The 27,901-nt window shown below is 38.0% G+C and overlaps 1 protein-coding gene across 1 annotated transcript in view; it reads left to right on the forward strand.

The window, feature by feature from the left end:
* The first annotated feature begins 5,289 nt into the window (after nucleotides 1-5,289).
* Nucleotides 5,290-27,901, forward strand: part of LOC122790852 (protein-glutamine gamma-glutamyltransferase K-like) — a 346,859-nt gene continuing 324,247 nt past the window's right edge. Inside the window, exon 1 of the mRNA XM_044058497.1 lies at nucleotides 5,290-5,483. The gene's annotated coding sequence lies outside the window, so the exon portion shown is untranslated. The remainder of the gene's footprint in view (nucleotides 5,484-27,901) is intronic.

Consider the following 27,901-nt stretch of genomic DNA (forward strand, 5'->3'; position numbering starts at 1 on the left):
AATGACAAAAAAATTGCATTTTAGATATTTTATATCCACCCCACCTCTTCTGTTCACCGTAGAAACGCTCCCTGAGAAGTCATCACTCTATAAGATGGTTTATTATACATTATACCATGACCCCCCATTAATATTCCAAAACGTGCATGCTGATTGGCCAGCGTGCACGTTGTAAATCGACTTATACTAATGGAAAAAGGTCCGGTCGCCCGGACTTTTTCCATTAGTATGTCTTTTTTAAAACACTGTCTCGCTATGTTAAAAGAGTTTAACATAGCGACACAGGTTTAAAAAAAGCAACGGAGATCTCCATTGCTTTTTTTAAAGCTGTCTCGCTATGTTAAACTCCTTTAACATAGCGACACAGTGTGTAAAAAGCAATGGAGATCTTGCTTTCTCCGTTGCTTTTTTTTTTAAACCTGTCTTGCTATGTTAAACCCATTTAACATAGCGAAACAGTAAAAAGCAACGGAGATCTTGCTTTCTCCGTTGCTTTTGGCCACAGCTCTGATGTACTGCGTAGGCATGCGCAGTACATCAGAACTGCCACGGATGCCAGACAGCTGTGGAAGGGCAGCAAAGAGGCATTATACAATGCCATTATTTAAGAAAAGTAATTGTTTTTTTTCTTAAATAATGTCATAGTATAATAGCAATAAAATAACCCACTTCTGGGTGTGGGTAATGCGGGTTTTACCCACGGTTGTCTTTGTTTGGTCCCTCGGGCCACCGGGACCAAACCACGCCAACCATGAGTAAATCCCGCATTACCCACACCCAGGCGTGGGTTATTGCTATAGTAATGCACATCTGACTAATAAGGAATGATCTTCCTTATAGAGACCTCACTATGTAATGCAGGACATTCCCTGCATGGGTATGTGGGAGTGGGTGGCCTCTTACTTTTAACTGAGTGCAATATGGTTTGAAAACTTTTTTAATAAAATGGGACTGTGATAATATTTTTTCTGAAAGATTAATTACACAAAGTCTGAGCTATCACTAAAAACAAATGTCAACTCTGTCAATGATATCAAAACAATTCGGCATTTCAGTATTTCAAGATTCAGAAGTGGACCCATATAGATATATATATATATATATATATATATATATATATATATATATATATATATATATATATATATATATATATAAAACAGCAACTAAAATATATTGACTAATCATAACATCATTAATAATGCTGCACATATTGACAAAGGAAAAATCTTCCTTTTGTGATACACTATCCAGAACCCAACCACATTCACCTCAAATTTGTCCAAATAGTGGTAGTGCTATGGGAAGGGTATTTTTTTTTTTAATTTAGATGCATGTTAGGTTTAGGGACAGGGCTAGGGTTGTCATGCATTACTGAGATGGGGAGGGAGACCCCCCTTAGTAATGTAGGCTAAAACTAACACTGCCCCTGCCCCTAATCCTAGCCTGCATCTAAATTTAAAAAAGCTTCCCATAACAGTACCACTACACAAGACATCTCACGACGCATTCACCACACACACACACACACACACACACACACACACACACACACACACACACACACACACTAAATGTATCTGCTAACCTAACCCAAACCCTGACCCTAAACACTCACGATCACACACACAATCTATCCCCTTACCTAAACCTTACTCTAACCCTTACCCACACATTCACAAAAAAACACACACACACCTAATATACATCCCACTTACTTGTTTCAATAAACACACACCCAACAAGAAATTTGATCGATACAATGGCAGTTCAACTGAAAAACACTGCACTTCTGTCTGTCGACCAAAGTGATCAATGACAAAACAATCAACGCTCATATACATACATATATATGGGTCTATGACATTAAGTCAAACACAGAGATGTTCAAGTACCAAACATTGAAACTTGCAAATTAGAAACAAAATTATATTTATGCAGAGGACAAGCCAACCTGCATTATTGCAACCCGTGCATCTTATATATACTATCTCCAAAATCATTTTATACCTACCTCTCCCTGTTTATTTTGTTTCATTTTTCTTCCTTATTCTGGTGACCACTTTCCTATATCCCCTATTGACCATTCATTCTGCAGAACTGAGGACCCTACAGTGCATTTATTCCTCTAGGGATGACAGCCCTCAACCTTTTCACCCCCTCCAGGGCCAAAATTTGAGTGTAAGGTGTAGTACCATCATTCATGGGAAATAAGAAGTTTCTGACTTAGCTCTGCTTGCTCCTATTGCACTTCTGCTGGAGGATAAAGGGTTAACATGAACTGGGCATCTGCAAAGGAGGGTCTCATGCACCTGTGACTGACAACACCTCAGTAGCCCTGCCACCTTGGGAGCAAGTGCTTCTATCAATCTCACACTGCACTGTGGTTTCACAACAAAATCCAAACTCTGGAATTCGGTTTCCCCAAGCCGTCCCCAGACAAGGGCAAGCAGGTGCTCTCTCTCATCATTCCTCTGTCATCCCTGGCAAATTATCCAGCATCTGGGCTGCTAATCAAAACCAGGACATACGTGTCATAGTCAAAACTATACCTCTTCACTCCATGCAGCTGGTACCCCTTCATGTTTCTCTGTTTTCTGGGCATCCCCTACTAAAGTACCCTACGCTGATTTTCCACACCATTCCACCTCCATCTCTGTTGACCTTCCTGACTGCTCTCTACATTATCACTACCATTCCAAACTGTTGATCTGTCACTATGAAGGGGTTTCATATTTCTATAAATTAAAAAAAAAAACATATGTTGTTTCCATGTTACCTCACTCAGAGCTGACAAGTTTTGTTTTAGCAGTCAATAAGTGCAATACATAACCTATGCAATGATTGATTTGTAATTGGTTATTACTTATGCTAAAAAATTCTTCTCACGTGGCAATTTTAGAAGCTTTCCATATGTGCGGTAATTTTAGAAACATGGAATAAATAGCAACAGTATCACCAAACCAAAGAAAAACAAGCTTCAAAGCAGGATCTGACCAACGTAATCCACAAAGTAAATGAGTGCCAAGTGGGTAGTTGCAAGAAAATTTATTGATATAAAACAAGCACTTTCGCTCGGCTAGATACCGAGCTTTTTCAAGTTAAAAATGAATTAAAACATTGGAAACAGTGCCATTTTATATATCTTTCCCTATCACATGGTTAGCTAGTTAGCTGTTAGTCTTAAGTCAATTAACAATTAGTAAGGAGTGCTACTTAGGTGAAGCAAGCTTGTTTTATATCAATAAATTTTCTTGCAACTACCCACTTGGCACTCATTTACTTTGTGGATTACGTTTGTCAGATCCTGCTTTGAAGCTTGTTTTTCTTTAATTTTAGAAACATACCACATTTGTGAAAAATGTGACAGTGTTTGTAATACTTTTGAAACTGCCAAAGCAGTGTTACACATTAGAAGAGAAATATTGCAGGGTTGTGCATTAACTACTGCAGGTGAGTATACAAAACCCCAGGCTAAATGTGTTGACAGTTACCATAATGTATTTTATTGGAGTTATTTTTGCTTTTAAATATCTTTATTAAACAAGACACTTTAAAGTGGCATTTACTGCATTTAATTTGAAGAATACTCCATCACATCTTTTCCATTTTAACAGCCATCCTTTCTGCTCACATCATTAGTACAGTATCTGTTGTTTCTCTCCACCCCATATATATGATTGCATACAGTGATTGGAATGTCACCCTGCAGAAGAGGTTGCACAATGACAAGGCTACATTTCAAGAGGTGAACTTTTAATAAAAATAAGCTGGAAATCTCTTCCAGCACTTTAGCATTAACCAGATTTATGAGCATGTTTTATTTGGAAATTAACTTGTGCAGTTCAGCTGTTTTTGTTGCTTTGATCTACAACTTACATCTCCTTTGCTTCATATCAGTTTATGCATATAAAAATTGTCACTGTTCCAATGTATATTAAAGTAATATTTTTACAGTCCTAAAAATGTTTGAATTTGCTGTCCTGGGTCACAATTTGCAACATGTGTATACTTTCATAACTTCTGTTCAGGATTTAGGATATGATGAAATTGTGCTGCAGATTTTCGTAAATACTAAAAAAGAAAATCTTAAAGCTCAAGTATTGACATCGGTTAAGTGTACTTTCCTAAATGTAAAAATATATATATTTTTATTACATTTAAACACTACCATTTCTTCACCCAATGACAGAAGACAAGGCATTTATATTTGTACAATATATTTTTACAGTGATAGCGCTGCGGTAGTGTTGTCGCCTCACAATTAGACGTTGCCTGTTCGATTCTCGTTTAGAGCGTCTTCTGTGGGGCGACATGCGTGAATGGACGTTCCTTTGTTCATGGTTGTGCGTTAGGCCCGGCAAAACAGTACGTAAAAATCTACTGCCAATCATTAGCGGACCGGAGTTCCGCTGTCGCGACCCCTAACCGGGAAAAAGCCGAAAGACACAAACAAATGCATGCATATATTAAAGAGAAACCAAATCCCGACTCACAACCAGTGGAGTAGTTTATACTTCAGGCAAAACAGCAAATGTATGATTCTGTCCCCCAGCGGAAGTACCTTTACTCTTCAACTTTTACGTGTTTTTTACAGCTAACTGCTTGTTAATCACACAAGCAAGCATCTTTATTGGACAAGAATGTAATAATTCAGTTAGTGTTTAATGCTCTGTAAGACAGTGAATGCCGTACTATAAAATTATAAACATAACTTAAAGACTACACGAAATGCAAAAATGAAGAAACAGCTCAGTGAATTAGATTGAAAAGATACGCTTTATTAACCATACTGAAAAGAGTGGGAAAGCAAATTATTTATTCCTGAACCAATGACACTATCCTGTAACTAATAATTATTTTATAATGGTATATGCTATTCATCCTTTTAACTCTTTTTAACATTCAAGACAACTAAAGAAATGGAGAACATGCTCAAAGATGCTAGATAAAAAATTAGCCTGGTCTTAATTGCATTATAGTTTGCTGTAGATGTAATCTGAAACTTATTTCTGGATGGTAAATGTAGCTATTCCTTCAGTAATATAAATGTTCTCCAGTGGGTGGGGCAACTGTGCAAACATAGGTAGTTTTACCAGCACACGCCTATAGTCTGTAGTAATAATTATAGTAAACACCCAAACCTAAGTTACAGTTATTCACTTTCTCCAATCAGTCTTGATTCACAGATATAGATACTGGCAATGGGTGGGTCTTGTCATCAATTAATGGGAGGGACACAGTGTTTTGCAAGCCACTTCCCCAAGAAATTCTTAGAATAAAAATGAGCCTTTGCTGAAAATTGCAGAACTTCAGAACAAGACCTAGACACAGCTTCCAGTAGAGGGCTCTAGTGTCTGGGAAGTAACTGAACAAGAAAAGTACAATCAAACTCAGGTGCTGGTCCTCTGAAGAACATCTCTGCAATTTTAAGAAAATCATTCCATAAGTTATCAGAGCGCCAAGAGTGTCAAAGAGTAAAGGTAAGCACGTTTCCATATCTGTACAGCTGCCCTGATGCACAAGTAACTTGTGCTCTGTAGCTACATAGTTTGGAGATTTAAAAAAACTGCATTATTCTAACAGCAGAGTGATATTTTATGCTAATTTTTCATTGTGTGTTAACCAATTTACGTGGGGATTGCAAACTGTTTTCTACTTAGGTTTGTTTTCGAGAGATTTCTGTTAAGCTACATTATTTATTTATTTATTTATTTATTTTACATTTGTTGACCGTGAATATTCCGACTGAGCTAACAAATTTAGCCCTTTTTCAGTGGAGGCCTGGGGAGAAAAGCTCCAGAAAATTATACAATACAATAAAAAACAGTAACAGATGCAATAACATTTGTTTTTGCTGATATTTACAACATGCACAGTTATTTAATATTATACATAATCATTAGAAATGAAGCCTATGTGAGAAAGAGTAATAGAAATATTCATTACAGTCTTTTTGAGTATTAGCATTATAGACATTGGTTACTTTTAAGAAGTGATTTAGAGGAAGGATATAGAGAGGAAGAGATTATGCTGGGGCATAATATAATGTAAATTAGAATGAGATGGATAGCGACAGATAAACCTGTGCTTCTGTTGTGCATAATAACTCATTCATTCAGTTAATGTCATATCAGATTCATTTATTAGGCATTGTCTACCAAGAAAGACAGCCTGTCAATTATCCTATCTGTAGGAAAAAAAACAGGCTGCAGTCACCATTTCAAAAATATACAGTAGAGATGTAATAATTTTATTTAAACAAACAGCACTTAATCCACAAATTTTAACCATTTACAACACATATCACTTGTTGGTAAAACAAACTAGTGTTGCTGCATTTGGGTTTAAGCTGTATGCAGTGTTTGAGAAATGTTTTGAGCATAGGTCTATCAAAATTAATATCAGAGGTTCTCTGTCCTACCACACATAAATGATGACTGAGGTTTGCAGCCACAGTTTTGCACAGAGATAAATGTGACCATTTTACCTGTGTGCATGGAATATGTTGCAGGTCCAGTGATAACAATGCTGCAATATGGCTGATGCTTCTCTTCCACTAATAATTCTGCCACTGAGAAGTTGAAGTTTTGCTTTACTGAGGGTGTGGTAGATAATGCCCTGACTGCATCAGATGACCAGCTGTCAGTTAGTGGGAGGAGCCAGTTGGGGAAGGTGACACACCCTTCCCAGGAGGGTGCTGGGGTTAAACTTCATGTAGTAATAATACATTTTTCTTAGTAGCAATCAGTGACAGAGAGTGTAAAGGGGTTGAGAGAAGTGTGCTGACTGAAACCTGTCTGGTGAAGGGTGGTTGGTCTAGGGCTTGGAGTTGCTACTTTTCATTGTTTGCAAAGCATCTGTTTTGTTTGTTCTGTTTTCCCGCCAAGCAATGTTTAAATAACTGATTTGTTTACTGTTTAAAACATTCAGTGTCTCCTTGCTGTCTTTTTGCTGTTTAAAACATTTCTAATGCCACACTGCTATTTTTCTGCTGTTTAAAACATTTTTCTTAGTGTTTCCTGCCTAAATTAGTGTAGCTAGTAGCTGTAGCACAGCCCAGATACAGGTTTGCTGCTTCTAGGTCTGTTTGTAGTGGCTGTTGTATTCTGAGCACATTTTTCAAGCCATCTTTGATTGGAAGGAGCCCTACATCACCTTTGTAAGAGAAATGTGCTGATTAGAACCTGTATGATGAAGTGTGGTTGGTCTAGGGCTTGGAGTAAGCACCTTCATTGGTTCTTTTGAGTTTTTATTTATTTATTTTTAATTTTTTTTAATTTGTAGCTTCTGGTATTTAAGCCACACGTTTGAGTGGGTTTCAGCTAGTTTTAACCAAGCTGAACTGAGGTGGTCTACCAGCCAAAACTCTGACCTGAGACGTAATTCACTGGACTATATGAAAAGATGGATCTACTGTATTTGGTCGAAAATGATTTCAAGCAGCCCACTTCACTGAAAGCTCATTTGAATGAAAGCTCATTTGGTCGAATTACATTTGGTCAAAAAAGAAATTTAGGCCCTGCCCCACTGCAGTGCGACCCTGGAGTGAGAATATAAAGTAAGGGTGTGTGTGTGCAGTTTATGCACTATTATATACATGTGTAACCATTAAAAATACATTGAAACATATAACGTCAGTAAAACCTAGTTGCAAAATGTGGGGGCTATGCCCTCCATCCCCCTAACTTTATATTCTCACTCCAGGGTCGGACTGCAGTGGGGCAGGTGCTATATTCCATTTTTGACAAATGTAATTCGATCAAATGAGCTTTCAATCAAATATGCTTTCAGTGAAGTGGGCTGCCTGAAATAATTTTTGACCAAATGTAATTCAACTAAAAGCAGTAGACCCGAAAAGATATATGACTGAGCTCTCTGAGTATGTGTCCCAGGCAGGTATGTCCCTAGCCTTGAGCAGCATATTATCCTTACCTAGAATGATGCCACAGTTGTTGTTGTTGTTGTGTATTTCAGCTTTTCCCGGTTAGGGGTTGCCACAGCGGAACTCCGGTCCGCTACTGATTAGCAGTAGATTTTTATGTGCCGAGTTGCCGTCCCTGACGCACAACCTTCAACGAAGGTACACCCATTCACACAGAAGACGCTCTAGCTGAGAATTGAACAGGACAATGTCTTACTGTGAGGCGACAACGCTACCGCAGCATAAACAAAAATGATCGATTTGAATAATTGGCTTAGTTTTTGATGTCGTTCAAAGGGGATCCAGTTTCTGTCAGCCTGGGATGACATGATCGACAAACCTCACTGCTTTGCCAGAGACAGTTTGCACCTGGCACCACTAGGCTTTCAGTTGATGGCAAAGACTCTTGCCTATAGTGCCTTTTTTATGCAAAGTCTCAAAAACGAAATTGCCGACATGAACATTGCCGATCATAACAAAATAAGGGTTATGCTGCCAAATGCTAGGAGCTTAAGGCAAAAACTTCACACCCTGGAAGCACTCCTAGCACTGAAGGATGTAGATGTCTGCAGTCACAGAAACCTGGTTCAAGGACTCAGAGAGTACACCATCCTTGCAAGGCTACAATGCCTTCCACACCTTCAGACCACAAAACAAATGTGTGAGAACCAAAGGAGGCAGTGTTTCTATCTATATTAGAGATAAATTCACCTCCTGACTGGTTAGACAGGAAAACTCCATAGAGTTGCTCCAAGTTGATATTACGGTGAGTAAGACCCCCATTCAAGTCATAGCTGGTTATAGACCCCCCTCCATGGATCATGATGTGCACAAGGCCTACTTGACCAAACTGGAGTCATTCCAAATATTGCCAAACCATCTGATCATGGGGGATTTCAATTATCCCACAAACTGGAAAACCTACTCTAGCCCCAACTCACTAGCACAAAAGTTCTTTGACTTTGTTAACTCAAATGCCCTGGAACAAATTGTTCAAACTCCATCAAGAGAAGCAAACATAGTAGATCTTATCCTCACTAACATGACAAACAGATGCACCACCACAACTGTTGGACCCTCATTAGTTAAATCTGACCACAAATCAGTCACCCTTGAAGTGGCACTAACACCATAACTCACAAAGGGCAAAGTCAGACTAAAAAACTTCACTAAGGCAAACTATACCCTCCTAAGGGAAGGTATAAATGCATTCCAAGCCCCACCCCCAGCTGGATGTGGCAACTACACCAAAGCTTATACTAAAGCCCTGTACAATCACTTGTATAAGTGTATGGACTCAGCTGTTCCAGACAGAATCAAAGCCAGAGGCCCAAGTAAAAACAAGCCGCCCTGGTGGACATCCAGCATCAAGAAACAAATGCAAAAAGTTACTGTCTAATAAAATGAAGGTGAGGCCCCAGCAATGGAAAAAACACCCTTCTCAACCTCAACAGGCAAATACGAAAACATGTCAAATCCTCTAATGGTAACTTTGAGAAGAAGACCTTTTACAGCTACGTACACAGCTTAAAAGGTAGGACCCAAGCATGTGCCAAACTAGTGACTAATGTTATCACACACACACACTGATCACGCAGACATAGCAAACCTGCTGGCAGACAGATTTGGCAAAAATTTCACTCCCTTATCCCCTCCAAACTTATCATAAACCTTGCCCCCAACTCCCCCCACCCTACATATCTGAAGAGCAGGTCATTAAAGCTTTGTCTAAGGCAAAAAACTCAGCGTCTATGGGACCAGCTGGCATCCCAAGTTGTCTTCTAAACAAAGTAAAACATGAACTATCATCATCATTAAGTACCCTATTCAATCACAGCCTAACCACAGGGGTTGTTCCTGTAGAATGGAGAACAGCAACAGTTATTCCCCTTCTCAAAGGTGGCTTAGCAACAGACCCGGGGAATTATAGACCCTTAAGTCTGTCCCGCCTCATCTGTAAAGCCATGGAACATATCATCATGGAATTCATAAATAAAGATATAGGTGACATCCAAACCCTGGATCTGACCCAATTTGGCTTTGTCAAGGGTAAATCCTGCCTGTTAAACCTGGTGGATTTCTCTGAAAATGTGACTAGGGCCATTGACAAGGGCAAATCTGTGAACACAGCATACCTCAACTTGGCCAAGGCCTTTGACACAATCCCACACTCAGGCATTACTGATAAACTTGGCAAGGTGAATGTAAATCCCTTTGTTGTAAGATGAGTTGCCAACTGGCTCACAAACCTGTCACACACTGTCAGAGTGGGTAAGTTCACATCAACCAGCAGACCTGTCAACCAGCAGGGTACCACAAAGGTCAGTACTGGGCCCCCTACTGTTTGGTATATACTTCTCAAAAGTTCAGGTCAAAACTAAGGGGCTGTGGCTGACCAAGTTTGCAGACGACTGCAAACTCGGTGCAATTACTGAATCCCCAAATGATGTCAGTATACTTCAGGAGGGTCTTACACAGACCAGTGACTGGTGTCTAAGTCACAGTCTCAAACTAAATGCAAAGAAATGCATCATCATTCCCTTCAGTAAAAACAATGTCCCTTCACACTATCAAATTAACAACAATAACCTAAGTACCTACGAAGTGGTGAGAGATCTGGGATCACAAATGGACTGTGACCTTAACTTTGACCACCATGTGTCTACTGTAGTAAGGAAAGCTTTCTATGTAGCACACTTGATTAGCAAAGGTATTGCCTGTAGAGCAAAGGAGGTTATAACCCCTCAATACGCATCACTAATCAGGCCCATAATTAAGTATAACGCCCCTTTTGGCATGTACCATACAAATCACCTGCAGCAACTGGAGAGACCTCAGATATTTCTAAATAAGAAGATCAAGGGACTCCAGCACATGCCTTACATAACCTGAGTAAAGTCCCTGTCACTATATTCAGTATCCTATACATTTCTGAGGGGACACTTAAACCTGGCTTACAGAGCCATCTCTGACCCAAACCTAATGAACTTGCTGAACATCGGTAAATCAAACGGGACTAGAGCTACCCATTCCAGGGACAGAAATATGGCCTGCGACTTGAATAGGACGTGCTGGAGGGACATATTTGTCTCCCAGTGACTGCTACATCTTTGGAATAAGCTGGTAATTCATATGAAGCAGAGCACCTCCATAACACTGTTAAAAAGTAACCTGGATGAGTGGATGGGGCACCATAAATTCTTACCAGGGATAGCACCCAGAACCCTCCTGGACATGGGCAGTCATTACTAAAGACAATCCTGGGTATTGATTACAATATCTATGGTATTACATTGGGATAAAACAGTTAGGTTTGAAATGACCTATGGTTCAATAGCCTAGTAACCTCTTATGATCCTAACTTCCTAAAAGCATTGCTGCTGTTTTACATTTTCATTTTTTTTTTTAATTAATGTTACTCAGTGTGCTTGGTTGTTGATGCATGGGGTCTATTAATGAGTAAGTTTTAATGGTCTGGCCATGGTTCAGATGTCCATGACCCACTTACAACATGGTTTTCTTACAGTGATTTATCTACAATAACTGTTGTTCTTAAAGCTGTAGGGTATAATCTACATCCAGTACTTAACCGCAAAATCCATCCCTCATGAAACAGTCTGTGTCTATACCCAGACTGAAAGGTCTGTGGAAGGACAGGGATCGGAGACATCATCTTCACTGATGTAGAACGAACTCTTAGACTGGGTGGAATAAGTCACAGAGCTACTGCTGGTCAGAAAAGAATATAGAAAGCATATACTGCTGCTATATAAGGAAAGAATAATGGATAAATTTAACACAACTCCATATGCAACTGCTGGTAATGACTTCTGCTATTTCCTGGCCTTCCTAACCTCACTCTTCTTGTGTATTGCAATGTGTTGCCTAATTCACCAATATATTTAGTTTGCTTGCCTTTTATGCAAAATTGCAAGTCTGTGTCCACTGATCATGACTGGAAGGGTCTGCTGAGTGAGCCCAGTCACATGATTATCAAATAAATACAATACCTCAACATCTGTGAATGTATGTGTACAACTAGTGTCATTATGAAATTAGTAAAATACCAGATACACAAGCACACAGACACACACAAAGAAATACAGAGAAAACCCACTGTTAAGTACTGCTAGAATCATGGAAGTGAAAGGATAATATTAACTCTTACTTGTGACTCAGACCTAAGACCTCCAGCATACTGAAGTGGTGTCACTGCCAGTGGATTAACAAAAGCCACTGGACAGAGAATTGTAGAATTTTCCCTTACGAGTTTTATCCTTTCAGCTAGGAAACCTAAAGCTTGGTGATTGAGGTGAAATTACAACCACACATACACACACACACACACACACACACACACACACACACACACACACACACACACACACAGACTCAAATAAAGAGAAAACCCTGTGTATGTGTGTATGTACATGAGTGCGTGCGCACACGAGTCCATGTGTGTGTGTGTGTGTGTGTGTGTGTGTATGCGCGCGTGCGCACACGAGTCCATGTATGTGCAGGTGCATGTGTGTGTGTGTGTGTGCATATGCATATGCATGTGTTGTTTGTGTGTGCATGTTTCTTCCACAAGACCTTTGTTGCATAGCAGGAAAATCCCTACCAGCAGCAGAGTCCTCTTCATTGCAGGCAAACTTGCTACTACTCACTAACCTGTCCCACTCCCACACTGAGATGCTAGTGAGCTCCTGTGAGCTTGAGCTCCCACAGCACCAGATCTTCTCATTATGGCATTATAGGAATCATAGTAATGACCCTAGCACCACTGACACACATAATGATGGTGATTTTTTTATGATTCACAGTCACTCGTGCCACCAGCAAACAATGCTACTGAGTAAGGCAGCTCTAGACTGCAGAGTAGAACATGCATTATTAAACAGCAACTTAGTCAAGCATGCTATATAGTAACCAGTTGCTTTACCCAGACGTACAGTGTAGCTCTATCAGGCTGCACAGTTCTGCTTGCTATTCCTAAGCACAGGGGTGCTTAGTACACATTAATATTGCAGGTGTTTCTGTGTGCCTTTCAAGAACACAGAAATAGGTTCATAGGAGATTACCAGGCTAATGGCTTAAGAGCCCTTACAAGCCTAGCCAATATAACCCAATTTTACCCGATATATGACCCCTAGGAGCACAATAATGGCATGGATTATGCCTACGCCTTGAGTATCTTACAGATTGCCTCTGTCCATACAGGACATAGGCTCTACTCCAGGTGTGAATTTGCAATTTCCCATCCATTGATCCAAACTGCATTTGAAAAGGGCCAGGGAAGGGCTCTGCTAAGCATCAGTAGGAAGCCTCTTCCAAAGAAGGGGCAATCTATGAGACACATATCTGTCTCCAGCATGTTTTGTTTCAGTCACTAAGTTTAGATCCGTAGATCGGGTGATCCTCATGCTGTTTGACTTGCAGATGTGTAGCACCTCCATCAGGGCTGAACTGTCAGCCAGGCATAGGTCACTGTTTAGTAGTTGGTAGGAGACAAAGGGGTACGGCTTTTAGTCTAGCCACATAAGACATATTATTTACACCCTGTTTTTTGTCTGTGAGGAACCTGAGATTGCTCCAGCTGCTTAACTACCTAGTCAAGTACATGCCAAATGTCTCACTGTACTCTATTGGTCTAATGAGGGCTGAGTACAGTGGGACTATAATTTCCTTGGATCTAGATGCCATACCTTTACTTATATGTTGTGCCACATAGAAGCCTTCCTAACCACTGTGGACACATGGCACCCAACATTTAGGCTACTATCTATCTGTGTACCTAGATCTCTCACTTTTAAGTCTACTCTTAGGGGTGTGCTATTGATGTCGTAAAGGAATTTGACTTCCCAAAGGTTATGATAATGCAGTTTTTCACATTTAGTTTTAGGCCGTGGTTCTGGCACCAATCATTTTCTGATCTAGACCCTTCTGGAAGATATCTATATCATTAGGGGATTCAATGTTTGCCCAGAGCTTGCAGTCAAGGGCAAACTTTGTCAGCCAAAGGCCTTCCACATCAGCCTTGACTTCAGAAAATTATATTCTGAGCAGGAGTGGTTCCAGCACTGAGACTTGTGGCACACCACTAGTAACTTGCCATTTGCTGGATCTGGATTCACCAAATTTAAAAATATATGTCCTGCCCATGAGTCAATTGGCTATCCATTTGGTGATGTAGCTGTTCATGCCCAATTTTATGAATTTATTTATAATACCTGAGTGGGGAATTGTGTCAAATGCCTTGGCCACATTGAAGTAGGAGGTATGTACTGCTTTACCCTCATCCATGACCTTAGTGATTTTCTCAAAGAAATCCACCAGATTATGTAGGCATGACCTGCTCTAGACAGAGTCGAATTGGGTTGTGTCAAGTATTTGGAGGTGTCCTATGTCATTATTTATCAGGTCCATGATTATTCTTTCCATGGCCTTACATATAAGACTAGTCCAACTTATTGTCTGTAATTTCCCGGGTCAGTAATCGGTCCTCCTTTATGCAGAGGGATGATTGTTGTTGTCCTCCACTCTATTGGTACAAAGCCATTCTGGAAACTCTGGTTAAATACAGATCCTAATGGGCCTGGTAAGTCCTGATCTGTGCTGTTTAACAGATAACCTGGTATATCATGAGGCCCCACTGAAGCTGTGTTTTTAGCTTTAGACAACTCAGTGGCAACCTGTTATTTGGTGATAACTGGCAAGGGAGTGGTGGAGGGTGTTTCTTGGGGAAGAACTGGGTATGAATGGAAGGTGATATTTGAGCTGAATTTGTTGGCCAGCGGATTTGCTATATCTTCTGGAAATGTTACTGTGTACCCCACTTGATGAGTCTCCGGCAGAATTCTGAACATAGTGCACAAGATGAATTTACACATCTGCACCTCTATGTCCATGAATACCTGGGTAATCTGAACACCTGAACAGTATAAAGAAAACAATGATATATTTGCATTGGTACTACACCTTATATCTGTTTATTCTGTGCACCAGGCTCTTCCTCTTACATAACATATATGTAGATGGCTCCACAACTCTTGAACTGAGAGTTAATATTAAATAGTTCAGTGATATTCTTCATTCAAATCAACTGTGAACAGAAATACCTACCTGAGCTGGATGGACTTGTTTATCATTCCTTTTCATAATTAACAAAACCTTATCCTATATGAAGCAGGGAAACATCCTACAGCATTGTTAAATCTCATAGTTACCTCAGCTTCCACCATGCCCTGTCCTCATAGTAACGTAGCATGCTGCTAAAATCTATACTGTTGCATACCTTATATTTAGATAATCATAATGACCCACATGTAATTTCAGTTTCATTATATCCCTTATCCTTCCCTCTTGTTTTTGAAACCTTATGTTTCATAAAGAATCTGTTCTTTGCTGGAGAACCTTTTCTTGGAAATTCCTGCATAAAACTTTTATTATGCTATATAAAGTTACTAAAGTGTACAAACTGAGAGACTCAGTGGCAGCTGGTGACTTCAAATCAAAGGGGGCTGCAGGAGACATCTGAATGGGTGGGGCCAGCAATAAGGGGCAGGGCCAACTAGAAAGGGGTGGGGTTATGTTCAAAACCACAAAAACTAGGGCTTTAATTAAATATGCTGCCATGGGTGCCAAACCATCATTATGAGAGTCCAATCAAGACAAAATAAAATGGAGAAGAAAAAAAATCAGTGCATTGGTTACATGACAGCTTACTTAATATCTAGATGGATACAAAGGTTGGAGGCATGAAAAAATAAATTACTTTTTAAATACATTACTGGAATGCCAGTCAAAATATAAGTATAAAAAAACAAGCAGTACTCAACTTAAACCACTGCACTGCAGTTCTAATTATATTTTATATTCAGCTTTATAAAAGTACCAAGTAAGATGCAGCCAATGACATGCATTTTCTGAATAATAAGAAGCATAAATCAACAGTATAAAAGTATGACAGAAAACCAGAACATTCTGCAAAATCAATGGCAGATGAAAAGCCACTGTACTTGTGTCTGCCTTGGATCGGGGATACTCAGCACGCTTACACTGCATAATTGCTCCTTTCCATGCTTGGACACATCCAGAGTCACCACATGGGGGAGTGGGGTACAAGTATGTCACAATTTCAAATGTCTCTGGCTGATAGTGATGGCCCTGACACATTTGTCATACTCTCAACCTCAGAGCAAGAAATCTGGACAAAGCCATAAATAAAAGTGGGACAAAGGCCCAAAAATAAGGACAATTTTTAAATATTGCTTTTACAAGCTTAGAAAGTTAATAGAATAGTAGGTCTTACATTAGTATGAATTTTCTGAAGAGTATGAAATTTGAAACTCAAATATTTGTCATTACTTTCTAACTTCAATCTTTAATGATTTGCTACTACTTTGCCAGAAAAAACACAATGTTATGAAAAATCGAACAAAAATGTTATGTGAAAATCTACACAGATACACACACACACACACACACACACACACACACACACACACACACACACACACACACACACACTCTCACACACACGCACTTTCAGTTCAAATTGCAAATGAACAAACTTCTAAATTAATAATTTTTTGTATCCCCTTTCTCACTATCAGTATATACTTCTGGCTCTTGCAGTACCACTCTATTAGACAGAAAGTAATTTCACCTTGAAGCAACACAATAATTCCTCTTGTTCTATGCCATCTTTTGTTTATTTAAAAGATCCAGCCCATATGTGAAAAAAGTGCATTATAAATTATAAACTGTATAAATATTCAACATTACATTCCATTCAACATCAAATCTGTGGTGGTGGTGCTGCGGTAGCATTGTCGCCTCACAGTCAGACGCTGTCCGGTTCGATTCTCAGAGCGTCTTCTGCGTGGAGACATGCATGAATGGGCATACCTTCGTTGAAGGTTGTGCATCAGGGCTGGTAACTTGGCACGTAAAAATCAACTGTGTTGGAAAGTAAGAAAGAGCCTTCATAATTTAAGAAATGATTTAAATATAACAATTAGGCCAGCAGATAAAGGCTCTGGTATAGTGGTACTTGATACTATAGATTATCAGAATGAAATGTATAATATGTTAAGTGATGTGTTTTATATAAGAATTGATTTTACTAAGGTCTATGAAATGTGTGCATATGTACATGGTATTTTAACAGATATTTATAGAAGTAATTTAATAAATAAAAATGAGTATAATTATTTATATATCAAGATGCCTACCATCCCAGTTATACATGGAATACCCAAAATTCACAAAAGCATTACTAAGCCACCCATGAGACCAATAGTCTCAGGGCAAGGATCATTTGTCAGTTTTTATTGAGAAACATTTAAGGTGTATTTTAAACAATAATGAATTTGTATTACGTGATTCTAAACAGTTTTTAACAGATTTGTATTATATTAATAACCAAATGGATACTATTCAAAATCTGATTTTAGTAACTTTTGATATACAATCGTTGTTCACAGTCATCCCTAATGATCTTGGTCTAACTTATGTTAGTAATTACCTTACAGAACATAGTACCTATGGCAATGTTTTAATTGACCTATTGGTACATTTCCTTGTGCTAGTGCTGGAAAATAATGTGTTTTATGTTTACTGATAATATTTATCAGAAAATGTTCCTAGCTTACTGGGAAGAACAGTTGTTATTTAAAGAATATATGTTTAAGAAATATGTAAGATTTTATAGAGTTTATTCTATGGGATGGTAATATAGAAGAACTGCTTAGTTTCAATATGGTCTTGAATAATATTACACCATGTTTGAAATTTACAATGAAATATTCATCATTGAAAATTGAATTTTTAGATTTATATATATGTGGAATGTTTAACACTGGGATTTTAGGAAACCTTGTTATAGGAACACTTTACTATTCAGAACTAGTATGCACCCTCAGTATGTTTTCAGTAACATAGTGAAAGGACAGACCCTGTCTAGGTTGAATTCCAATGACAAAGGCTTTATAGCAGACTTATATGACTTGGGAGAGAAGTTTGCTGAGAGAGGCTATAATTCTGTAGATTTACAGTTTGATAATGCTAATGATGTCAAAGAAGTCACAAATGCAAAAGTTAGGTTTCTGACTTCATATACAGCAGACAATAAACAAATTAGAGACATCATCTCCAAAAATTGGAATATACTACAAACTGACGTCATACTGACAAATATTGTAGGTGATTACCTATAGGAATAAGAAGAATCTTAAAAGATTGCTTTGCTATCCACCAAATAAGAGAATGCACCCGACTTTTAGTTATGGTACCACACCTTGTGGACAATGCAATTTCTGTTCCTCAATAGATTTTAGTATAGTATTTATACATCCAGATACACAGAGGGAAATATATAAAGGTAATCAAACAAGTCCTGAACACAAGTTCATGTTTAGGGTGTTGGAGAAAATGAATGTTAATGCAAGAGGAGGTGACATCATGAATCATAAGTAGGTGGATTATTTTGCTGAGAGCTGATAAAGGACATGGCTTAAATGAAAGAGCATCTATCAGACCACATTTAAAGTTTTGAAGACTTTAATGTATTTTGATATTCGTTCCCATACATACATATATACATATATTTATTCATTCCTTATTGTAGTATTGTTAATGTTAATGGTTTTAGCTTCATACTTTTAGACAATAACCTATTTATTTATTTATTTATTTATTATTGCACACATTTATTCATACATCAATTCTTTTACATTTAGATATATATTTATTAAGACACTACATTTATATACACTTTTATAAATATTTATATTTAGATATACATTTTTATAAACATTCAGATATACATTTCTGTTTACGCATTGACTTTATCATATCAAGCATCACTTTGGCTGATGATAGTTCTTTCGATTTGTATATGGTTTCTATTGTCAATTTTCATGTTCTTGATTATTAACTGTATATATTAAGACTTTATTCAATATGACCATTACATGCAGTTATATGTTTTTATATTTGTTCTAATTTTTTATTTTTTATAGAATGAAGCCTTTTAAAAATTTTTTAAAAGAAGATGCATATATCATTGTTTATTTTATGTTGCATCTTGAGATGTCAATGATATTATGTTTATATATCTAGTTTTATTCTTGTTTTGTTTGCTCTGTTTTATAAAGTTGGTTGATTAATTAACATGCAGATATTTAAAGCACATGGTTTTTGTGCTTCCTGTTTGTGATCTGAAGAAGCTACTAGTTAGTGAAATGTAATAAACTGATTTATCTGTTTTATTTATCCACGTAAAAATCAACTACCAATCATTAGCGGACCGGAGTTCCACTGTGGCAAATCCTAACCGGGAAAAGCCGAAAGACACATCAACATTCCAGTCAACATCAATTCATTTTAAACCCATTCCCCTTTTTCTATAAAAATGAAAATCTGCATTTATTTTATATACTAATCTGCTGCTATTTCTTCTATTATGCAGGACGGTATTAGATCAGCTATTACAGGTGGCACAATTCAATGGAATGTCAAGGGATAGGGGAGGCCAAGAATAATAACCACTAAATATAAACACTGTAAACATAAAATATTAATTTAGTCACTGATTTTGTCATCACTATATTATGACTGCTAATGCACACTCTTTCTGGGAAGGTGACACTTGCACACTACTACTGACTGACAATGCAAGTTCTAAACAAATAAAGAAAAAAATCTGAATCTGTCATAATGGTAGACGAGTTCCTGTAACTGATAGTACCTGCATTCAGCATATGAATAAGGGCACATCATTGATTTTTTAAGGTAAATATGCAGATAACCAAAATGTGAGCACCAGACAGTTCCTTCAATTTCATACATCTGACTCACACTTCACTCTACAGCTAATAAACCAGGAAAATGACAAGCAAAATCAGGGATACTTTATATTGTTTTCATTTTTTAATAAGCATATAGCACTGATTGTTTAATTGTATCATCTCATCCAGAACATGAATAGATTAAGTAGAAAATAAAACACAGTACTAAACAAAGTGTTTAATTTCAGGCTCAGGCCAGGAGTGAAATTAAATAGATAAAAGTACATGCTATTAACTCCAGTCATTTACATAAATAAAACACAATATAAATTACTTTGTATCATCTGAAAAAATGAAGTGAAAATTAGGCAGTTCCAAGTCTGAGATACACAAACAAAAACATAAACACCTTGACTCATGGCTGACAACCTCCTACCTCTAGAATCATGGACAAATTCAGAAATAATCAGGAACAATCAGGGGCACTTCAAAATATATTACTGCTATTAATTTCAGCAGTTAAGGAAATCAGAGAATGTGAATTGGCATATATTTTATGAAGTACAAAAGTCCATAATTATAATGACACAACTCCTAATGAGGTCTCCACTCATCTTGCTCTAAGCAAAAAAAAATATTTATAGTCAGAGAAAAATACAGCCATCACCTGCTCATCAACAACAAAATTCACCCTGACAAAATAATCCCAAATAGTACTTTCTCTCAAAAAACATGTTCCCCATTCTTCCAAATGCTCATGGACAAATTATTTGGTCAACTCTTACTACTGAATGAGATCCAGTACTGCTCTTTAATAATTTCTCAATATATATCTTCTCCTAGACAAAAACTATTCTGTATAAAAAAAAAAAGTGTACTTAAGGCAGATTCAGCCTCAACACAAAGCTTTCTTAAAAACTGACCAATTCTCCAACACATTTCCAGCAGTTTGGACCATATCCATCTCCTAACCTAACTCTACCCCTCAGTGTGAACATTTTCTATACTGTAGCTTTTTACTTTTCAACCTAGCCAATACAAATTTCTGGCATTATTAAAATACTCCCCACAATGTTTGACAAGTATATGATGGTCAGTAAATGAGGTTTATCCATGCTTACAACACAGCCATACCACTTCAAAACATACTAGACATGAATATTTTTTAAAAAAGATCTTCCTTCATATCTGAAAATCATCCAGGCCAGTATCAATATTATATCAACAAAACAACCTGCCTCTTCTTGCACAGATGGAAATCTCTCTGTCTTCTACAGCACCCAGCAATAGTAAATTTCTAATCACCATTCATCAGGTAACAAACCTGCTTAAGCAAAGCATATTGATTTCCTTCCTCAAATGTAACAATCGTTACTCTCCAAAACCTGTACAAAAATAATTCTGGAAAATTTTAAACATGGCTTACAGATTACAGTTAAATGAAGTACTCGCATGTTTCTGTTTTGCATTTTCTGAATCACTCTACTAGCCAGGTCAAGGTGCACTGCTCTGCTGCCAGCATATCCTTAGTCACTGTCCACGATCGAATCAAACAAACTCCATCCACATTTACCAAAGTAGTATTGTCTGCTGCTGACTGTTTCTTGCTCTCTTTTTTCCCAGCACACAAAGTGCGGGAAGAGAGCGAGAACCAATCAGTAGCCATCCAGCCATCCACATCACTTACATGACTGCGGACATGGCAGCCCACCCCCCTTCCATATTACTGTGCGGTTACCGCACAGATTTCTGGGCATCACACATTGATGCAGAACTCTCCATTATCCAGACTGCATTAAACAGCAGTCTGAGACAGTCCAGCAACTAGTTTTAGAGGAAAAAAAACCTGGAACTCGCAGAGCAACGAATATGCTCACTTTGAGTTCTGGGGCTTTGCAAGTCAGTCGGATTCGTTTTTTTATGCAAGTCAGACAGTCTTTTAATTAAAAAAATATTTTTTGTGCAAATGTTGCGCTTTTCTTTTTCTCACACAGCTGGGGGGCTGCAGTCCTGCAGTCCGATGCCAAGAGCCGCCACTGGAGAAACTGTAAATGTTGCAGATGTAATAATTAAAGCAGATTAGAATGTCATTTTAGGGGGTTGCATTATTCTGACTGAAAGCCTTGACATCATGGGTGCAGGAACCATAGACCCAGGGGAGGGGGAGCCTCCCCCCCCACACTTTTTACAGCTGCAAGACCTGTTGGAAAAAATTAATGAAGTGGAGTTTTCATGCTAATGTGGATTCGCATGCGGAAGTTAACTAACTGTTCTTATTCTCTTACTACTCTGTGTTACAGGAATTATGCTGCCACTGTTCTGTTGGTGCTGCCAGAGCCAGAGTCATGATGGTAAGGAGAGTTTTGTTCTTTTATATGCAGGAGTTATGGTGCTTCCCTAAATGTTTGTGTGTGTGTGTGTGTGTGTGTGTGTGTGTGTGTGTGTGTGTGTGTGTGTGTGTGTGTGTGTGTGTGTAAAATGCCCCAGTTAGTTATATCTGGTGGTTAGTGTTACTCAGGCTTAAACAAGAGCCTGAATTCTCTACCCATACCACCACTTGTGATTCAGGGAGCTGAGTCCATAGCCTTCAACTGTCCAGATTTTCATAGAATATTTGGCTCATTCTTTTGGTCTGTTCCTCTTAAAAATGTGTGGTTTTCTGGCAAATCACTAAATAATGATAGCCCTTTAAGTTTCAGGCTTCCTATCTTTCAGGAAACACATGGTAACACAAAACACTTTATTTTAGCAACTTTCTAAAATTATACAAGCAATATTTAAAATGTGTTCCTGGTTTTGGGCCTTTGACCCCCCTCAAGTAAATTTTGGCTTTTTCCGGATTTCTTGTGCTGTCAAGTTGAGAGATTTAGTTGAGTGTCAAGTGGATTTTACAAGGAGCTGAGGAGCTTCAGTGGAAGAGATGTTTAGTGCTACTTATGCTAAGTTGCTTGCATTGTTAGTAACACAACAAGTAGTATACTTGCTTTTGATGCAGAAGGCTGTGGGTTCTACTCCCACAGTATCCAGATTGTTCACTGATACTGTACTGTGTTGTACTTTAAAGGGAGTGGATGCTGCAGTCTTATGAATGTCCTCCTTTGGAGGAGTTACCTAGTAACTATGTTTCTGTTATCAGTTTGCCATCCATTCCCCATTGCAAAATTACGAGCTTATCATTTTTTAATATAACATAGGCAGTTTATTCTTAAAGGGCAACAGGCACTTTATTTGTAGATGAAGCAATGAAATATAAATTTGCTTGCTAGCAGAAACCTTTTCATTAGTTACAGATCTCTTTAATGTGGAATTATTTAGATGACTTCTACAAAGATTATGCATGTTTACTGATATTGGTGGATTGTAATGATAGAAGTTTAAGTGGCCTTTTATGGTTAAAATTTTCTGAAATGGGTAGTTTTGTCATTATTGGTTCATACATTTTGTTTCATTGCTTACTAGAAAACTATTCCAAACTACAAATTTAAAACACATTCTAACAAGTGATACTGTATTATACAAGGAATATAATTTAGTACAATCAGGTTAATACAATCAGGAAGGTGAATCAAAGAATGCATACATGTATGCTTGCTCACAGGATGCAGGAGATCAAAATAGGGGAGGAGACCAGCAGTGGTGGCTGGTAATTTCAAATCAAAGCTGCAGAAGACAGCTGAATGGGTGGGGCCAATGGGAATTGGTGTGGCCAACTAGAAAGGGGTGGAGGTATGCTCAAAACCACAAAAACTGGAACTTTAATTAAATACGCTGCCCTGGGTGCCAAACTATCATTATGAGAGTCCAATCAAGACAAAATGAAGTAGACAAGAAAAATATTTTAAAAAATTATTTCAATGCATTGGCTACATGACAGTTTACTTAATATCTAGATGGAAATAAAATGGTTGTGAGGCATGAAAAAATAAATTACTTTTTAATTTTAAATACATTACTGGAATGCCACTCAAAATCAAGTATAAAAAACAAGCAGCCAACAACATGCATTTTCTGAATAATAAGCATAACTCAACAGTATAAAAATATGACAGAAAACCAGAACATTCTGCAAAATGAAGGACAGATGAAAAGCCACAACTGTACTTGTGTGTGTGTGTGTTTGTGTGTGTCTACCTTGGATGGGGGGATACTCTGTCTGCAAACTTACACTGCATAACTGCTCCTTGCCTTGCTTGGACACATCCAAAGTCACTACATGGGGGAGTGGGGTACAACAAGTATGTCACAATTTGAAATGTCTCTGGCTAACGGTGATGGCCCTGACACATTTGCCATACTCTCAACCTCAGAGCAACAGCATTCTAGTAAAAACAAAAAGTTAAACTTAACTGTACTTAGTGAACACTATGAAAGCCAGCTGACATGACATTGTGCAGTGCCTTAAGGTTTATCCATGTATAATAACTCTAAACCTGTAAGGATTCCTGGAGCCTCAGGCAAGGTCTCCCTTTAGAAAGGTCCATGTGCCGCCAGTAGTAAGTATCTGTTTAACAAAATAGATAGTATGGGGAAGAGTCTAAGATATACATTATTCTGACTCAATAACTGATCAGAACCTAAAGTCTGGCAAAAAAGTAGACAATGTTACATCTAAAACAAATCAAGAACTCAGACTGCAAAATAAATCTAAAGATATCTAACAGAAAAAGCTTAGTTAGATACTAACCATCCTTTGTTATGCTCTGGCCTATTATAGTCATCTTCTATTCTGACCAACATCCGACAATTCAATAGAATTGTGGAAATGCTGCCAACTTTGCTAATAAAATCCATCACCATGCTACTCAACAAATGATCAGTTGCCTGGAATTAAAGTACACATTGTTTTTCCTAGTTAAAGACTGCATGTAACATAATAGATAAATCTGTCAGATAATGAACATTTGCAAATTTAACTATAATATACAACTCATTTAGACATCTAAAATGACAATGCCAAAATCTAATAGAAAAATAAGATCATATAATCTCTTTACAACATATATATGGCAAAACTTTGAAATTCAATATCTCTACATCTATGCACTGAATCACATAATAAGACATTTGTAAATAAACTCGAGATATAGATAACGCCCACTTGGAAGTGCAGTTGTACATAACTTTGATCACATTAATAAAACATACATTACTAAGATATGCCCTTTTGTATTAAACTATTCCACATGTAAACTACTGCACCACTCATCTGCGTTTTTTCTTCTACATAGGTTCATAGGTTGGTACTAGGCTATTGGCCCAAGGGCCTATACAAGCTAGCCATAACAATTCCCTGGATATTTCTTCCCACAATATTTACTTCCTTGGACCCCTGTCTAGCAGAGTGACTGACGTGATCCCCGAGGTGAATTTCCTATCTTCCATCCAATTATCAGGGTTCTTTTTGAAGAGGGCCAAGGAGGCACTCTGCTTGACATGTATGGACAGTCTATTCCAGGGTATGGGAAGTCTCTGGGTCAAGAACCTATCCCTCCAGCATGTTTTGTTCATTGTGATGACAAGGTTTAGATCCCTGGAGCATGTGGCTCTGAGGGATTGGGATTTCTTTAAGTAGAGCATGTCCAACAGCTCAGGGTTTGACATGGCCTTGTATGTTAAGCAGAGATCACCTCTGAGTAGACGATATGCCACAGAGTACAGCTGGAGTTTTAACAACAACCTTATTACCACTTTCTCCTGCACTAACTCCTCCTTGCCACCTCAGTTTTTCCACATCACTATTTAATTATTATGCTAGAATAATTACACAAAACTCTCACATCATGCTAGCATGTCTGTCTTGTAAGTCTATATGACAGTTACTTACTTAAACACTGATGGAACTTCAAGGAACCAGTTCGTACAGCTGAGCCTACAACAAAACTTATATAGGCAATATATATCTCCCATCACATTAATAGACCCAAAACACATAAAGCAATAATACATGCAAAACAATATACTAGTAAACCTATGATAACAAAACAGTAAGATCACGGCAAGAATGTTGGAACTTGTAGTCTGCGAGGTCGGTAACCTTTGCCAAACCAGTAAAATGTTTAACACGAAAAACAATGATGCAACAAGCCAGTGTGTTAAAAAGAAACAGAGAGTGAAAAGCAGATTAAAAGAACACTTTTCAGACCCATTTACATCTGAAAAAAAAACACAGTAATTCAATAAACAGGTTTCCTTTAAGTCCCCACCACTCTTCCAAACATTGACACTTTAGCAGTACCAAATGCATTACTCCAAGTGTTAACTGCACCATTATATTAACTGACATATGACTCTCTGCAATTGTAATCACTGACCTCATGGGCTTTAACACAAAGTGAAATTAGTAATCAAGTCAAACTCTTTTCCTTTTCTAAGGTAACTCTCCGTAATGCAAGAGCAGGCCAAAAAGCAAACAAGTTGTTTCAGCAACGGCTGCAACCAATTAAAGACATATTGTGCTACAGCTACTACTGATTGTTTCTTGCTCTCTTTTTCAGAAGGAGAGCATCAGTAGCCATCCAGCCGTCCATGTCATGTACATGACTGCAGATGTGGCAGTCTGATCCCCTTCCACTTTATTGTGCGGTTAAAATGTATAGACTTCTGGGCATCGCACTGATGCCTTTTCTCCTTAATCTGGACTGCTTTTACAGCTTTTTTTTACAGGACTCGCTAAGAGCACTGCAGCCAGTAAATTTTAATTAATTTATAAATATTTTATTTTTAAAAAAATTAATTTTCTTTCTTCATAGTTGGGGGGGCTGCAGTCCTGCAGTCCAATGGAACGAGCCACCACTGGAGACCAGTCACCAATGGAGTCCCCCAGGGTTCGGTGCTGAGAGATTTTCTGTTTGACATATACATCTCAAAAATAGAGAACTGACCCAGTTGTTTTGCATTTGGGAACTTGTATGTAGAGTGACCTAACTTTTTACCAACATGTGCCCAGAGTCATAAGAAAGCCTTTCTATATTGAACAGCTTATAAACAAATTGATTTTGACTAGATCTAGAAATGTTATTGTCCTCCTTTACAAAGCCCTCATTAGGTCCATCATTTTGTATAATGCCCACTTTGGCATGTATCTGTCCAGACCCATGCAACAGTTGGAATACTCACAGAGATACCTTACTAAAAGGATTCAAGTCCTAAACATGCATGAGGTGCATGAAGCACCTCAAAGATTTATCACCATACTCAGTATCCTACAGAGTGCCTAGAGGTGACATGTCTGGCATACAAGGCATCCTCCGACCTAATACAGATGGACCTACTAAACATCAGCAAGTCTAATGGCATCAAAAATATTCAGTCCAGGTACTTAAACTGAAGGTTGTGGAGAGATGGATATATATCACAGAGGCTACCAATGTAACAGAACAGACTATCCATTCAAGTAAGACAAAGCTCATCCCTGTCCATATTCAAATGCAACTTGGATCTAAGGATGGGTAATAGAAAATGTACTCCAGGATTGCCCCTTGTGCCACTAATGGACAGAGGCAGTTCCTAAATGCTGCATCCCTTACATGGGTCCCCTCAAATTGTTTATAGTATGATCACATTTATTCTCACTAGGGCTAATATACAATTATCAGCTATGAGATAGGGAAGACCAATCAGGAAATGTTAATTCAAGCACCAAAAGGGAAACTGGCTAAGCTTAAAATGTCCTCCAAGTGAACCTATGTTGTAGTAGTAAATAGTTTTAAAAAATTAGGGAAAAAAAGTAGATTGGGTGGTAAATAACCAAGAAAAACACAAACCACCTCCTGGAAGCAAGAGGAAAGTCCAGTTTTAAAAAAAAATGCCCTTTTTAGATCATGGGTACCCCTCTCACCCCCCCCCCAGTCTTCAACAGCTTCCAACACCTCTGCTTGACATTATTCTCTGTGCCAATTCCTACGGATATACAAAGATCACAATACCCCTTATTGTGGAATCTATTAGTAATAGCAAGGAAGGACATTCTAAAAAACTGGAAAAAAGTTTACTCCACCCTTACAAGAATTTCTGAACATGACTACTGTTGTTTGCCAGAATAACAATCAGACCATTAAAGTAAGATCTAATTCTGTAATATATTGTTTTAAATATTGGACAAAGCTGAAACATTTATCAGAACATGTAAAAAAATCTAGCATAGTTTAATGAATATTTATTGCACAATGTTTATAAAAAAAAGTAT

Source organism: Protopterus annectens, chromosome 16.part0, assembly GCF_019279795.1.
Source record: "Protopterus annectens isolate FY-2018-M chromosome 16.part0, PAN1.0, whole genome shotgun sequence".
Classification (NCBI taxonomy): Eukaryota; Metazoa; Chordata; order Ceratodontiformes; family Protopteridae; genus Protopterus; species Protopterus annectens.